The sequence below is a fragment of the Anser brachyrhynchus genome, assembly GCF_964034855.1.
Source record: "Anser brachyrhynchus genome assembly, chromosome: 1".
Classification (NCBI taxonomy): domain Eukaryota; kingdom Metazoa; phylum Chordata; class Aves; order Anseriformes; family Anatidae; genus Anser; species Anser brachyrhynchus.
Genome location: NC_137694.1, coordinates 35,099,732 through 35,115,154, shown reverse-complemented (window position 1 = coordinate 35,115,154; position 15,423 = coordinate 35,099,732). Strand labels below are relative to the sequence as shown.

General features: G+C 38.6%; 1 long non-coding RNA gene across 1 annotated transcript in view; it reads left to right on the top strand.

The window, feature by feature from the left end:
• The first annotated feature begins 207 nt into the window (after window positions 1-207).
• The window catches only part of LOC308178645, a 19,519-nt gene continuing 4,303 nt past the window's right edge, over window positions 208-15,423 (top strand). Inside the window, exons 1-3 of the long non-coding RNA XR_013939869.1 lie at window positions 208-1,431; window positions 3,269-3,351; window positions 9,680-9,799. This is a non-coding gene — a long non-coding RNA (uncharacterized lncRNA). The remainder of the gene's footprint in view (window positions 1,432-3,268; window positions 3,352-9,679; window positions 9,800-15,423) is intronic.

Sequence of the window (15,423 nt, the reverse complement as noted above, 5' to 3'; positions counted from 1 at the left end):
GTCTATACGGACCCTTTGTCTTGAGCTATGTTGCAGTTGTTTTACCTAAAGTTTGGACATTGATTAAAATATAAAATTACATCATCCATACATGGTACTAAAATAATATGATGTGATGCTCAACTGTATAGTGTATATATACATTGTGGTATGACATGATGTGCCTAGCTGTAGGTGGTTTATCAGATCTTCAGTATTAACCAATGTCACATATGTTCAGAAGCAAGGAAACTAACACCAAAACTCTCAAAATCTGCTTGAAGTTCAGTAGCTAACTTCTGTAGTTAATCTGTACTTCTTTTCAGTGAGTTCAAAGGACTTTGAATAGACCCCACTGATTTTTACTGTGCAAAAACACTCTATTCCTGAGGTAAGCTGAGTTCTGATCTTTTGTGAATATAATTTCATACACTTAACTTTTCAAGTTTCCTTTCTATTAGCCTTTTTAACATGTTAAAACACGGTAAAACTGGAAGCTCTCAATCTTACATGGGCCAGGTCACATAGATGAAATTTGAACTTATTCAAGCACAGAAAGATTTGAACATAGATTTTAATCTGCAGTTTAGTTTTTCACTTACGCTTAAAATAACTTTTCCTTTTTCATTTTTTTCTTTATTTTTTTTTTTCCCTCAGTATAATAAAACAGAAAATGCTTTCCAGTACTGGTTATGGTAGTAGAGATATATGTTTTTATCCTATTAAATTTGTCACACTTTAATTTTTATGCTTTATTATTCATAAATAGGGGCTTCCTGCTGAATGAATGTACATATATATGACTGTCCTGGTTCCAGTTAGGACAGAGTTAATTTTCCCTCATAGTAGCTGGTAGGGTGCTATGTTTTGGATTAGGATGAGAAGAGCGCTGATAACATGCTGATGTTTTAATTGTTGCAGAGCAGTGTTTACACCAGGCCAAGGACTTTTCGGCTTCTCGCTCGGTCCTGCCAGCGAGCAGGCTGGGGGTGCAGCAGGAGCTGGGAGGGGACAGACCCAGGACAGCTGACCCAAACTGGCCAAAGGGGTATTCCATACCATCTGACGTCATGCTAAACAATATATAGGGGTGGCTGGTCGGGGTGGGGGGCCGGCTGCTCAGGGATAGTCTGGGCATCGGTCAGCAGGTGGTGAGCAATTGCATTGTGCTTCACTTGTTTTCTTACACATTATTATTATTAATACTATTATCATTATCACTATTATTATTATTATTGCTATTATTATATTCCTGTCTTAATAAACTGTCTTTATCTCAACTCACAGTCTTCACTTTCCCGTTTCTCTCCCCCATCCCAGAGAGGGAGGGGGGAGGTTGAGCGAACGGCTGTGTGGTGTTTAGCTGCCAGCCGGGTTAAACCACAACAATGACTTTCTATGAAGTAGTTTCCAGAAGGAACCAAATGCGTTTTAGGTATTGACTTCCAAATGGTGAGAATTCTTTTTGTTTATCTCTCTAGAATTTCATCTCATACACATCTTTGATACATTTTCTAACATTTTTATGCTGAATAACAAATAGAAAGATTCTCATTTAGTATTTATCGGTATAGTGCTCTTCAATTTAAAAGTACATACTAAGTGATTAGCCTGCAACTCCTAAGAAGCATTTTGAAAAGGAAAACATAGTGTCTGCCCCCCCATTTCATATTTTTCACGCTGCCACTAATGTTATTGTTACCTCATTTTCTCGAATGAACTGAACCTTTGGAATGAACTGAATGAAATATTTGAGAGATTAAGCTGTAATTGTATGATTAACATTTTCCTGCTGTGTGCAGTAGTCTCCTTTTAAGTCAAAATTCAATGTCATATGTCTTTGGTTACTATTTTTTTAAAGAATTTATAGGTGGTTTAATCTTTTTATGATATGATATGCCATGACACATTTTGGTAAGAATAAGAGGTAATGATAATTGTAGTCTACAAGCGTCAGCATTCTTCAGTACAATTCTTTACTTACCTTTTCTTCAAGAATTACATAATTTTGTGTTTCTCAAAAGAACAACAAAAAGATGTTCAAAATTAAATCACTTCAGTGTTCTTTCCAGCACTACTTTGATGAGCTACTGCAATAACATAACCATTTGAAAGATCACTCTTTAGATCCATTTTGGTACCAAGAAATGCATCAAGAGATGACAACGCCTGAGACATCCTAGAGACTTGATTGCCCCTTATAAATTTTATTATAGCAGCATTGCTGTAGTAAAGGTTGTGTCAGCATTTTCATTATAATGCCAGTCTTCAAGGGGTGATAACTCAGCTGTAAAAACTGCTATAAGCTCAGACTTTGCATGCAAGGTCACAGCCAGATTTTCTAAATGGCCAAAATATCTGACAAATTAAATAAAATAATATAAATAATACAAATGTTTATATTTGCTCATAGTGAATGATATATAAATAGGAATTAAAAAAAAAAAACTATTTTACTTTCTCTTTCATTTTATGATCTAATATCTTTTCAGATACCTGCTTGAAGTAGGATTTTGTTCCATATTTTAATTCCAGAGCCATGCAGAAAAATCTACCTTTTATTCTCATTAACACCATTTGTAGGCTTTGAAGCAAGAAAGCTGTTCTGAATCCAGAGTATCACTGGCTTTCATATTTGGATATAATTTCTGACGCTGTGAACCCACCATCACATTATCAGCATTCTTGTGTAGAAGAATTTCAGTCTGGTGCTTACCTGATTACTTGCTTGTGGAATGTGGGGATTAAAGGTGTTATAACCCATATTGCTACTCATTTTGCCACCTAAAATCCCTGAAGAAATCTGAAAGCTCAGAGAACACTAAGGAATACCATTACAAGAGCGTGTTCCGCGTGCTTTCTTTACCTGCTTCTGAATTCAGAAACTAGTCTATCCATATGTCTGGGAGGCACTCCCTAAAATACCTTAAAGGCTGGTATCCTCTGAGGTGCAGGTGCTCTATAATCTTGTAGTCATTGCTCCATCTTCTCCCCAAAGATTAAAGTACTTGAAGGAGGGAGAAAACAGAGCTATGTATTTGTCAAAGCTGGGAGTATTTGTACACACCATCTGCTATTCATTATGTCATGAAAAATATAGGGAGAATGACTACACAGTACAGAAATGGTGATTGGTACAGAGAACTGGAGGACAACAGAAGAGAAAGGGATAAGAAAAAGGCTCAAATTTAAATACAGAATCATTCTTTTAACAACCAATATAATGCTTTATGCTTTTCTGAATTTTTATTATTGATTACTTGTCATGATTCGGTTACATTTGGTTTAGGTGTCAAGGTAGAAGATGAGAGCACTGTGATGAAGTAGTTTGATGAGTTTATCTAACACATGCTAACTTGAATAACTTTCTTGGTGAGTATGGGCAACAGCTAAAAACAGATTGTATCACTTTTTTATGTCTCTGATTTTATGTCTTTTATGGCTGTCAGAAATATTTCAAAAATAAATTTATGGCAAATATATTTTCTTCATTATCTTCTTTTACCTACTAGAGAAAAAAAGTCAATTTTAATACAATTGCTAAAATTTTCTCTATTTTGTGCTTCTACAAAACAAAACAGATTTACTTGTTCTAATTTTTCCAACATTAGATCGAAATATCCTCTTGAATAGTGAGTGACCGTCCACAGCTACAATCTCTTACATGACAGTGAAATGCACCGTTAATATCATAGAATCATAGAATCATTAAGGTTGGATAAGACCTCCAAGACCATCTGGTCCAACCATCCCCCTACCACCAATATTACCCACTAAACCATGTCGCTAAGTTCCACATCCAACCTTTCCTTAAACATCCCCAGGGACAATGAGTCTACCACCTCCCTGGGCAACCCATTCCAATGCCCAAAACCCATTCCAATGTCCAACTACTCTTTCTGAGAAGAAATTTCTCCTGATTTCCAACTGAACCTCTCCTGGCACTACTACTACTTCCCCCTTGGCCTATTGCTAGTTACCTCTGAGAAGAGGCCAACCCCCAGCTGCCCACAACTTCCTTTCAGGTAGTTGTAGAGAGCAATAAGGTCTCTCCTGAGCCTCCTCTTCTCCACCCTAAACAATCCGAGCTCCCTCAGCCGCTCCTCATAAGACTTGCATTCCAGATCCTTCACCAGGTTTGCAGACCTTCTGTAGACACGTTCCAGGGCCTCAATGTCTTTCTTGTAGTGAGGGGCCCAAAACTGAACACAGTACTTGAGGTACAGCCTCACCAGAGCAGAGTACATGGAGATGATCACCTCCCTGCTCCTGCTGGCTACACTAATTCTGATACAAACCAGGATGCCTTTGGCTTTCATGGCCACCTGGACACACTGCCTGCTCATTTTCAGGCATGCATCAACCAACACCCCCAGATCCTTTTCCTCTGCACAGCTTTCCAGCCACTCTGCCCCAAGCCTGTAGTGTTGCATGAGATTGTTGAGACCAAAATGCAGGACCCAGCACTTAGCCATGTTGAACCTCATCCCATCGGCCTCTGTCCATCGATCCAACCTGCCCAGGTCCCTCTGCAGGGCCTTCCTACCCTCTGGCAGATCAACACTTCCCCCCCAACTTGGTGTCATCTGCAAACTTACTGACAGTGCACTCAATTCCCTCATCCAAGTCATCAATAAAGATATTAATGAGGATGGACCCCACCACTGACCTGTGGAGAACACCACTGGTGACCAGTTGCCAGTGGACACCATGGTTTTGTATTTTGTATTGAATACAAACAAGCATGATACTTGTATTTGAATTCTGAAAACTCTCTGGCTTTATACCTGTCAAAAATATTTTATTTATTTATTTATGCTGAACGTGAGAAGTCTGTATCTGTTACTCACTCAAGAGCATCAGACTCACATATATGGTCTTTCTGTAGGTTTTAACCTTCCAAGCTCAAAGACAGAATATTGCACAGGATACTGAAGGCATGTTTTAAAAAGGAACTTGATCCAGTCACCATTGATTAGGCATCAAGCATCTTGCATCAGATGCTAATAATAATTTAAGTAGAATGAGATGAAGTTTGAGGATTTGTTAAATTCTTCCAGTTTGAGGATTTATTAAACAGAATTCAGTTAAAGATGAGTCTAGTCTAAAAATCATCTTGCAACTGTATCTTCTTTTGGAAATGAGTTTGATGAGTAACATCCGACACCTAGAAGAGTTTTATGTTCTCGAGGTATGTTGTCTTTATTCTTGGTTTGTCTCCAAATTCATCTTCAATGTAAGTTAAATCTAACTTCTGCTGTCTGAGAAACATTGCAAAGGTATTCCCATATATTTTAAATACGATTCTAAAAAGCTAATACTCTCTTTTATTGTCTCTGAGTTGTTCTATTACAACATTCTCGGTAGGTCTGCTCAACGAGTTGATCAATAGGCTTTGGTTAGTTCAGGACTCAGCAGCAAGGCAAAGAAACCAAAATGCATGAGCATAACTCTCCAATTTTATTTTTGTTACATTAATTTCCTTTTGAGTAAAGAATCAATTTTCAAATCTTATTGCCCATGTTAGAAGCCAAATTTTGCCCTTGAGAATTTGAGGCCCAAATTGATCCTGTTAACTGCGTGACCGGAGACTGCGTTTAAATGATGTAGGAAAATTATCTTTTTTTTTTTTTCTTGATGTCCTTATTTATTTAAGATTGAAATACCCACCCCTATAAAACAAACTTTATATGTTTTATATGTATCGTGCACTTAGAAAACTTGCCTCTTTTTATCCATGTAGTAAATTTGATTTACTCTTAAATCAGTCTGGGGTTTAACATCTCTGTTTCTCATAAATGAATGCATTTGTTGCCCTCCTAATGTCTTATTTGGTTTTAATCAGTGTTCCTTAGCTCTATTATCTAAAAAATATTTTTCTAAGAACCACTTTTCATGAACCTTTTGATTTTTTTTACGTTATTGAGTAGCTCTACTTCTGCATTTGCAATATGTATTTTTATTTCAAGAATTCTGTTTAATATTAATCTTTTCAGTAATAGTACCTTTAGAAAATAATAAATTAATACTTTATAAATAGATCACTTATAATTTAATAAAATTACAATTCAAGCATTTTTTTTTCCTCTATTTCATCCAACACAATTTATAGAATTGCTACTAGAAAATCAAATAGATTTCCTTTTGAAAAACTTTCAGACAGAAGTATATAATCAGGTTTAGCTTACTGAATGTAATGTGTTTAATCATTTAGGAATAGAATATTTGTCATTTCTCACAATTTTTTCAATCAAGGAAGAATGTTTACAGATTCACAGATTCACAGATTTCTCTAGGTTGGAAGAGACCTCAAGATCATCGAGTCCAACCTCCGACCTAACACTAAGTACTCCACTAAACCATATCGCTAAGCTCTACATCTAAACGTCTTTTAAAGACCTCCAGGGATGGTGACTCCACCACCTCCCTGGGCAGCCCGTTCCAATGCTTAATAACCCTTTCGGTAAAGAAGTACTTCCTAACATCCAACCTAAAACTCCCCTGTCGCAACTTTAGCCCATTCCCCCTCGTCCTGTCACCAGGCACGTGGGAGAATAGACCAACCCCCACCTCTCTACAGCCTCCTTTCAGGTAACTGTAGAGAGCGATGAGGTCGCCCCTGAGCCTCCTCTTCTCCAGGCTGAACAAGCCCAGCTCCCTCAGCCGCTCCTCGTAAGACTTGTTCTCCAGACCCCTCACAAGCTTGGTCGCCCTTCTCTGGACTCGCTCGAGCACGTCCATGTCCTTCCTGTAGCGAGGGGCCCAAAACTGAACACAGTACTCGAGGTGCGGCCTCACCAGAGCCGAGTACAGGGGCACAATCACTTCCCTCGACCTGCTGGCCACACTGCTTCTTATACAGGCCAGGATGCTGTTGGCCTTCTTGGCCACCTGGGCACACTGCTGGCTCATATTCAGCCGACTATCCACCAATACTCCCAGGTCCTTCTCGGCCAGGCAGCTTTCCAGCCACTCATCTCCCAGCCTGTAGCTCTGCTTGGGGTTGTTGCAGCCCAGGTGCAGGACCCGGCACTTGGCCTTGTTGAACTTCATACAGTTGGCCTCAGCCCATCGCTCCAGCCTATCCAGATCCTCCTGCAGAGCCTTCCTGCCCTCGAGCAGATCGACACACGCACTTAGCTTGGTGTCATCTGCAAACTTACTGAGGGTGCACTGGACGCCCTCATCCAGATCATCAATAAAGATATTAAAGAGGACCGGCCCCAGTACCGAGCCCTGGGGGACTCCACTAGTGACCGGCCTCCAACCAGATTTGACTCCATTCACCACAACTCTCTGGGCCCGGCCATCCAGCCAGTTTCTAACCCAGCGAAGCGTACGCCAGTCCAAGCCCCGAGCAGCCAGTTTCTTGAGGAGGATGTTGTGGGGAACGGTGTCAAAAGCCTTACTGAGGTCAAGGTAGACCACGTCCACAGCCTTTCCCTCATCCACCAAGCGCGTCACTTGGTCATAGAAGGAGATCAGGTTCGTCAAGCAGGACCTGCCTTTCATAAACCCATGCTGACTGGGCCTGATCGCCTGCTTGCCCTGCAAGTGCCGCGTGATGACCCTCAAGATAATCTGCTCCATGAGCTTCCCCGGCACTGAGGTCAAACTGACAGGCCTATAGTTCCCCGGGTCTGCCCTGCGGCCCTTCTTATAGATAGGCGTCACATTGGCTAGCCGCCAGTCAACCGGGACCTCCCCCGATAGCCAGGACTGCCGATAAATGATGGAAAGCGGCTCAGCCAGCTCCTCCGCCAGTTCTCTCAGTACCCTTGGGTGGATCCCATCCGGCCCCATCGACTTGCGCACATCCAAGCTCCGTAGCAGGTCGCCAACCATTTCCTCATGGATAGCCAAGGCCACGTCCTGCTCCCCATCCCCTTCCACCAGCTCAGGGCACTGGGTGTCCGGAGAACAACCGGTATTGCCGCTAAAGACTGAGGCAAAGGCGGCATTAAGCACCTCAGCCTTTTCCTTTTAAATAGTATGTAAATGAAAAAATAACAGTGACAGAATTGTGCAAGAGAGCTTCTTTTGTTACTAAACTCTGCTAACACTGAGCATTTCATTCAGCACAAATATTTTGCTTCTCCTACATTTGTAGTGTCAAAATAGCTAACGTTCAACCACTCCATTTTTGAATGAGAAGTATGATAATTTAATTAAAGTTTAAAGTCTAGGAGCTACTGAAGATCATACATAATCCAATTACTTTTTATTCAATTAGTTTAATAGGAAACCACTTTGCTATAATTACAGTTAATCCCCTGATTTTACTCCTCAGCTGTTTATCAATGGCCTGTATGATATCTTTGAGGAAATCATACTGCAATATAATTATCAACAATCCCCAAAGGAATTAATGAACTAAATATTACTTAATTATGAGCATATATTCCACTGCTGAATGGTTAGATTTGAAGATGGCAAGAACACAATGGATAGTTTGAAATTTCTGTGCCACTTTCCCTAGAGTTTTTGAGGAGACAATACAGTGATTTCTCCCACTTGCTGATAATGAACAAAGAAGTGCCAAGATATAAGCTAAACTGTATCAAAGAAAAGAAGAATCACAACCAAGCCCTTTTGACCACTGTTATTGTATTTGTAATATTTACAATTCGAGAAGACTTTCAACATCATCTTAGTCTCCTGTGTGTATAGCAAGTTGGTATTAGTGTCTGTTACCTTGGATCTTTAACTAGATAAAGCCACAGTTTCATTGCTTTAAGGATATAAATGCAGAACTACATTCAGAATCCATTAACTGATTAATTCAGTCTCAGAATTTTCAAAGAAATTATCCAAATAATCCAAATTTCATTCCATTCACCACCACTCTCTGGGCCCAACCATCCAGACAGTTTTTAACCCAGCAAAGAGTGTACCTATCTAAGCCATGGGCTGCCAGCTTCTCCAGAAGCATACTGTGGGAGACTGTGTCAAAGGCTTTGCTGAAGTCTGGGTAGACTCTGTAAACAGCCTTTCCCTCACCCACCAGGCAGGTCACCTGGTTATAGAAGGAGATGAGGTTAGTCAGGCAGGACTTGCCTTTCTTGAACACATGATGGCTGGGTCTGATCCCCTTGTTGTCTTGCACATGCTGCGTGACCGTATTCAGGATGACCTGTTCCATCACCTTTCCTGGAACTGAGGTCAGGATGACAGGCCTGTAGTTTCCTGGATCCACCTTATGACTCTTCTTATAGAGGGGCATCAAGCTAGGCTTCTTCAATAGTCAAGAGAGTAAAGAGTTATGGGTATCTGGAGAAATGCACATTTCCATTGTTCTCCATTGATTTTAGTGGGAACTGAGTTGGAGCTAAAGTTAATCCCAACTTTAGGTTTCATCTTTGGACAAGTCCTGAGTGACAAAGGACATGATTCATCAACAAATCTGGTAAAAGTGTTTCAGATGAAATTGCTAGGTCTTATGTTCTGACGTGTTGTTTCCCTGTCTTTGACTTCCTGATGGTTACACAATAGGTAAGATATAATGGGGTCTTTTTATTACTATTGTTTCAGGGGGATAATCTTCCTCCTAAAAGCTTTCCTGGAAACAAATATGTTTGTGGCTAAATATAATTTTTGGCAATGTGAAATCCTGAAGAAAGACTTTTGAATACTTACATTTTAGCAGACATTTACTCAGGTAAACTCAGGACTTATTTCATATCTATTTCATATTTTCCAGTTTTACTTCAGTTCCTTGAAAATGTTTGGAGACTTGATTTTTCACCCTCTTACTTTCATAAAGACATGTGACTTCTTCAGGAACACCCTTTCACCCTGCATGCTGAAATCTATATTTAAGGTCAGACCATTAACAGTTACTGTGGTAGAAGTGAATTCATAGTCTTTCATTTGTTCTTGATTATGAAAAGATGCAAAACTACTGCTGATTTTACTGTTTTGTATTTTACTATTGAAATGGTGTTGTCCTATTGTTTCTAAGGAAAAGGAAATTCAAGAAATTTGTTGAAACTGAAAATGAAATCAGTTTAGTACATGGAAAAAAAATATATGGGATAAAAGACAGAGGCTTCATTGAATAGTAAAAATAAGGATAATTAAAAAGAAAAGAGGCACATCACTTCAAAGTTAAAACTTCTTAACGAGGTGATATAAGTGTCTGACTGCCAAAATGGAAATAATATCACCTGTGTTTTGATACCATCCGTCTCCATATTTTATTGAAGGAACTTTGAGCCTGAAATAAGTAGACTGTATTGATTCTGATAAAAAAATCTTCTGTCCAGGGTAGTGTTGGCTGACTGTGTCACAGCAACAATCACACAGCACTGTTCCCTGGACTCCTTCACCTACTTGTTATCTGAAATCAATAATATCCAAACAGGCATTGAAATGACATTTTAATGTACACTAAGAGCATCTACACTTCCGAGCTCTCTTTGAAAAAGTTTCTAACAGCAATGGAAGGGGCAAAAGCAAATTAGGCTCTGTGTAAAGACAGTTGATTTCAAATAAAGATATCAGCTGTCATTTAAGGAGAAAAAGCTTAGGTAACTATTTAGGGCAACAGATCTTTTTTGACAGAATTGAACAGTTTGCAAGGAGATCTGGGGAGGCAGCACATTTAGCAGTGGAGTGATAATGAATAGAGATGAGACAAGATTAGCTGGAGGGAGTTGATTCTTCTCACCCCTAGAGACAGCACAACCCAACATGACAATGGTCAAGCTGTGAAAGGCTGCAAGGGGGATCAGTTAACTACATTTCTGTCAGTGCTGTCTCTTCATGTCTTCAGACACTATATGCGCCACAGTAAGCTGCAAGTGTGACAGCACTGGGTAGAAAATTACTTTTTACTTAGGCTTTGCAGGCAGTATTTTGTATTTTGGTTCAGAGCATGTCAGTGAGAAGTCCAAGTGTATGTGCTTTATATATTGCTTGTACAGGACAGGGGAGGAAGGTGTGCCTCCAGTGGTCAGTCCTTCTAGGCCATTCTCAGTTGATCTTTCCTTGTGTCCTTAACTTTTTTGCTATTACAGCACATTATTCTCATATTCTCTTACATTGAGGTCAGCTGTGCACATGCTGTGCTGCACCTGCTGGGTTTTGGGGCTTTTTAGAGACTCATGAGGTATGTACAGTATTGTACTGCTACCATAATGCTTAAAAAAGAGAAAAAAAGAAAAAAAAGAAAGCTATGTGTGGGTGTACTTAGTGTCTTTACACAAGATACTGGTTACTCTGTATGCAGTGAATTGCTTCTGGAATATATGGTACTGGCCCTTCTCACAGGAAGAGTATTGGACAGGGTGTATCACAGGTCTGCTCCAGCATGACAGTAATGCCAGTAACACCAACCTGCAAAGTTTAGTATTCATAACTTAGTTTTCGAAGTTAGACCTCACATGTGTTACACCAACTGAAAAAAAAAAAAAAAAAAAGTAACCGTAATAGAAGCTACTGGGTTGTACAAAGTCGAAGCCATCATTCAAGATTGCAAGAGTGGGGTAAAAATAATAATTAAACTAAAATTCTCCAAGAATTGCAAGTCCTTTATTCTGTTTCTATGTAATATATTGTTAATCATTCAACCAAACACTTAAGCATATATTAACCGTATTTTTTTGAACAAAGGGTGTAAATTGATGAAATTAAAAATATTTGCTTAGTTTATTAAAGACCGATTTGAACATACTTTTAATTGCTTTAAATGGGACCTTACAACATGATTCAGAGTAAGACTTGCATATTACAGGTGAATTAGGCTGCTTTTAAAGATTTTATCTCAATACAGCAATAAATGTTACACTGGAAATTAAAAAACTCACCTCCCTGTTTGCTCTGAGAGTTCTCTAATGCTTTAATAAACCTCTCAGATTTATATAATAACACTTGAGCATCCAGGCCTGGCAATCAAGGTACTCACCTTTTTTCCTTAAATTTCATTGTTAGTTAGGAAGAAGGTTGGTATGTACCTGTGTTTTCCTGTGGGTTGTGGCACACAAGAGATTCCTTCAATTTTGGGACAACTACATTTTCAGGTAGACATGATCTAAATTCATATTTCTCCTGTTTTGATGAAAGTACTTTCAGTATCAGGATAATGTCAAAAGTCAGTGGAGGGACACTGCTCTAACTTCCTATTTAATTTAGGCCACTAAAGCCTCTTACACTTTTTTAGCATTACTGAGGGGCATATAAGATCATTATAACTTACACTGGTTGTTGTAGTTAAAATGAATTATTTTTTTCTCTTGAAAAGAAGATAAAATTAAACTTGAGAAGTATGGATGTGGGGTTATCCAATCTTTCCCACTGCATTGTAATTTTATATCAGGAATTTAATTCCTGAACACCAACAAAATGCCACGTTAAATTATCTCTTTTCATACTTATACTTTAGTGGATACTCTATAGCTCATTTGTCAGAAAGATTAGTCTCTGATATCATTTGGTCCTTCTCCAGTTCAAAAAAACATACTAAAAAACAACAGAAAATACAAGCATTTAATCTGTAGTAGCTCAGATCTGTAACAGCAGTTCTCATATATTAGCTCAAGAAATCAAGCTTTGCAAAATACAAACAGCAATTCAAATTTCTGACCTTTAAATAAATCAGATTAAATGGACAAGTGATATGAAAAATATCTTATACCTTACGGAGCCATGGGAGATCTGTCACAGTTCTGGCAGCACGAACCGAAAAGGCCCATTAATGATCTACCTCATGCAATATTTACTGCTCCTACATCAAGTGGGTCCACTTGTTATACTAACATAGCCAATGCCAAGAACTCTGCAGCCTTACAGATCAGTGAACAATAGTACATCAGTCAACAACTGCCCTCCGGAATTACTGCATAAAATTTATCAAGCCTCAACAGCATCCCAGCCTTTCCTGTTTCTCCAAGAGTTGCTGTGGAGTGGAGAACAATATCTCTTCTGTTTGTCTTATTTTATTTTATTTATTTATTTATTTATTTTTAAACAAGCAGTCAGGGAAGGGAATAGATTTCCCCTTTCTTCTTTACCTTTGCAATTTATGAAGAAAATATGAAAGAATATTTTTGGATTTTTTTATTATTATTTATTTGTTTGTTTGTTTGTTTATTTATTTTATTCTTGTCCAATTGATATTCTTATCTTGTTTGCTTTTTCTCTCTGGAAATGCTTAGTCAACCACAGGAGACTCAATGTATTTCCGTTTAAGAATTCAGCGCAGAATTTCTCTCTTTCACAGAAACACTGCTGTAGGTCTTATAAATCAGGTAGATAAATCATGCAGCTAAATCATCCATAAATATAAGCACATTTGTGTCTTCTAGACCTGTTTTGAGCATCCCTGGTTTCAGTGGTCAGTAGTGCAGTTGGGTACTCCCTCTTGGTCTCTGAATATCATCTCTCCACTATCACAGCCATTGCTGGGAGCACATCCGTAATAGTGTAGTGGCAGGAAAATTGTAAGCCAAGTTTAAGGTTAAAGGAAAAGTAATGAAAAAACAAAGCCGAACAAAGAATACCCAGACCAACAACTGTGTGTATACTTTCTAGGAGAAAGATATTTCAACACAAGTTTCAAACTTTTATCTTTGATTAATTAAAACTTTGGAGAAAGAAAATATTTGTTAATAATGTAACTACAAAACCAAGGAAGATGAGAGTCAATATTCTGCTTAGACTGAAACATTAAATAAAATGCATAAACCCCTTGCCCCCCAAAATATTAAACAATATTTTCTTCATAAAGAATAAAGACTTCCTAAAACATTACTTTAAATAATACCCTTTAGATAGTCACCTTTATGAAAAAACAGCTTGTGTTTAAACAAAATTGCTTTTTATAAAATGAAGTATAACATTAAAAGCAGAGCAGTTCATAAGGATATGTTTGCTATAAAGTCAATAAGACTATGCATTCAGGTGCTTATTATAGTTCTAGATGAAGCTCCCATTTTATTTTCTTGGAATGTTAATAAAACATTTTTGTGTATGTGTTAGAAAACATCTTTACAGTCAAAATGTTATTTTTACACTTTCATTAATAAATTATCTCCTGTCTTTCACGTTTTACATCCTACTCACACAATTATGCCAGGATTCTATACTTTTATGTGGTGCAGTATTTTACATTCATTTTGAATGTGTATAGTTGCAGATGGTTATGTGCATTGAAGAACTGCATTTAATATAGCTGCAACCAGTGAATTAAATCCTCATAACTATTAAAATGGGGGACCAGGAACAGAACTTTTATTCTTTCTTATGTGTGTCATTGGTACAAAAGGAGATCCTGAAAAGCACGCAAGATCATTCTACTTAGAAAAAGCTGGGACATCTACATTAGTGTTTTGATTCGTGCAAGTTGAAGATGTTTGTTTTGATGTTGATGGAAGATCTTTGTTTTGAAAATAACATCCAGATCACCTTTGCTTACTAAACTTTTAATGTAGAACTTTGGATGTAGAAAGTAGAATGGAGCAGATCAGCTATACTGCTTGCTAATCTGGGTGTTGGCATGTGGGGCTGATGAGGATTATTTAACTGAGTTTACAGTAAGCAATTTATTCTAAACAGTTTCTTGTTTACAAATATTTTAGTATTTTGTTTCCTTCTTCATTATCCTTTTCTTAGTTTTTCTTTTTCTTTTCTTTCTTTCTTTCTTTCTCTCTTTTTCTTTCTTTCTCTTTCTTTCTTTCTTTCTTTCTTTCTTTCTTTCTCTCTCTCTCTCTCTCTCTTTCTCTTTCTTTCTCTCTTTCTCTTTCTTTCTCTCTTTCTCCCTTTCTTCCTTTCTCCCTTTCTCCCTTTCTCCCTCTTTCTCCCTCTTTCTCCCTCTTTCTCCCTCTTTCTCCCTCTTTCTCCCTCTTTCTCCCTCTTTCTCCCTCTTTCTCCCTCTTTCTCCCTCTTTCTCCCTCTTTCTCCCTCTTTCTTTCTCCTCTTTCTCCCTCTTTCTCCCTCTTTCTCCCTCTTTCTCCCTCTTTCTCCCTCTTTCTCCCTCTTTCTCCCTCTTTCTCCCTCTTTCTCCCTCTTTCTCCCTCTTTCTCCCTCTTTCTCTCTCCCTCTTTCTCCCTCTTTCTCCCTCTTTCTCCCTCTTTCTCCCTCTTTCTCCCTCTTTCTTTCTCCTCTTTCTCCCTCTTTCTCCCTCTTTCTCCCTCTTTCTCCCTCTTTCTCCCTCTTTCTCCCTCTTTCTCCCTCTTTCTCCCTCTTTCTCCCTCTTTCTCCCTCTTTCTCCCTCTTTCTCCCTCTTTCTCCCCTCTTTCTCCCTCTTTCTTTCTCCCTCTTTCTCCCTCTTTCTCCCCTCTTTCTCCCTCTTTCTCCCTCTTTCTCCCTCTTTCTCCCTCTTCTTTCTCCCTCTTTCTCCCTCTTTCTCCCTCTTTCTCCCTCTTTCTCCCTCTTTCTCCCTCTTTCTCCCTCTTTCTCCCTCTTTCTCCCTCTTTCTCCCTCTTTCTCCCTCTTTCCCTCTTTCTC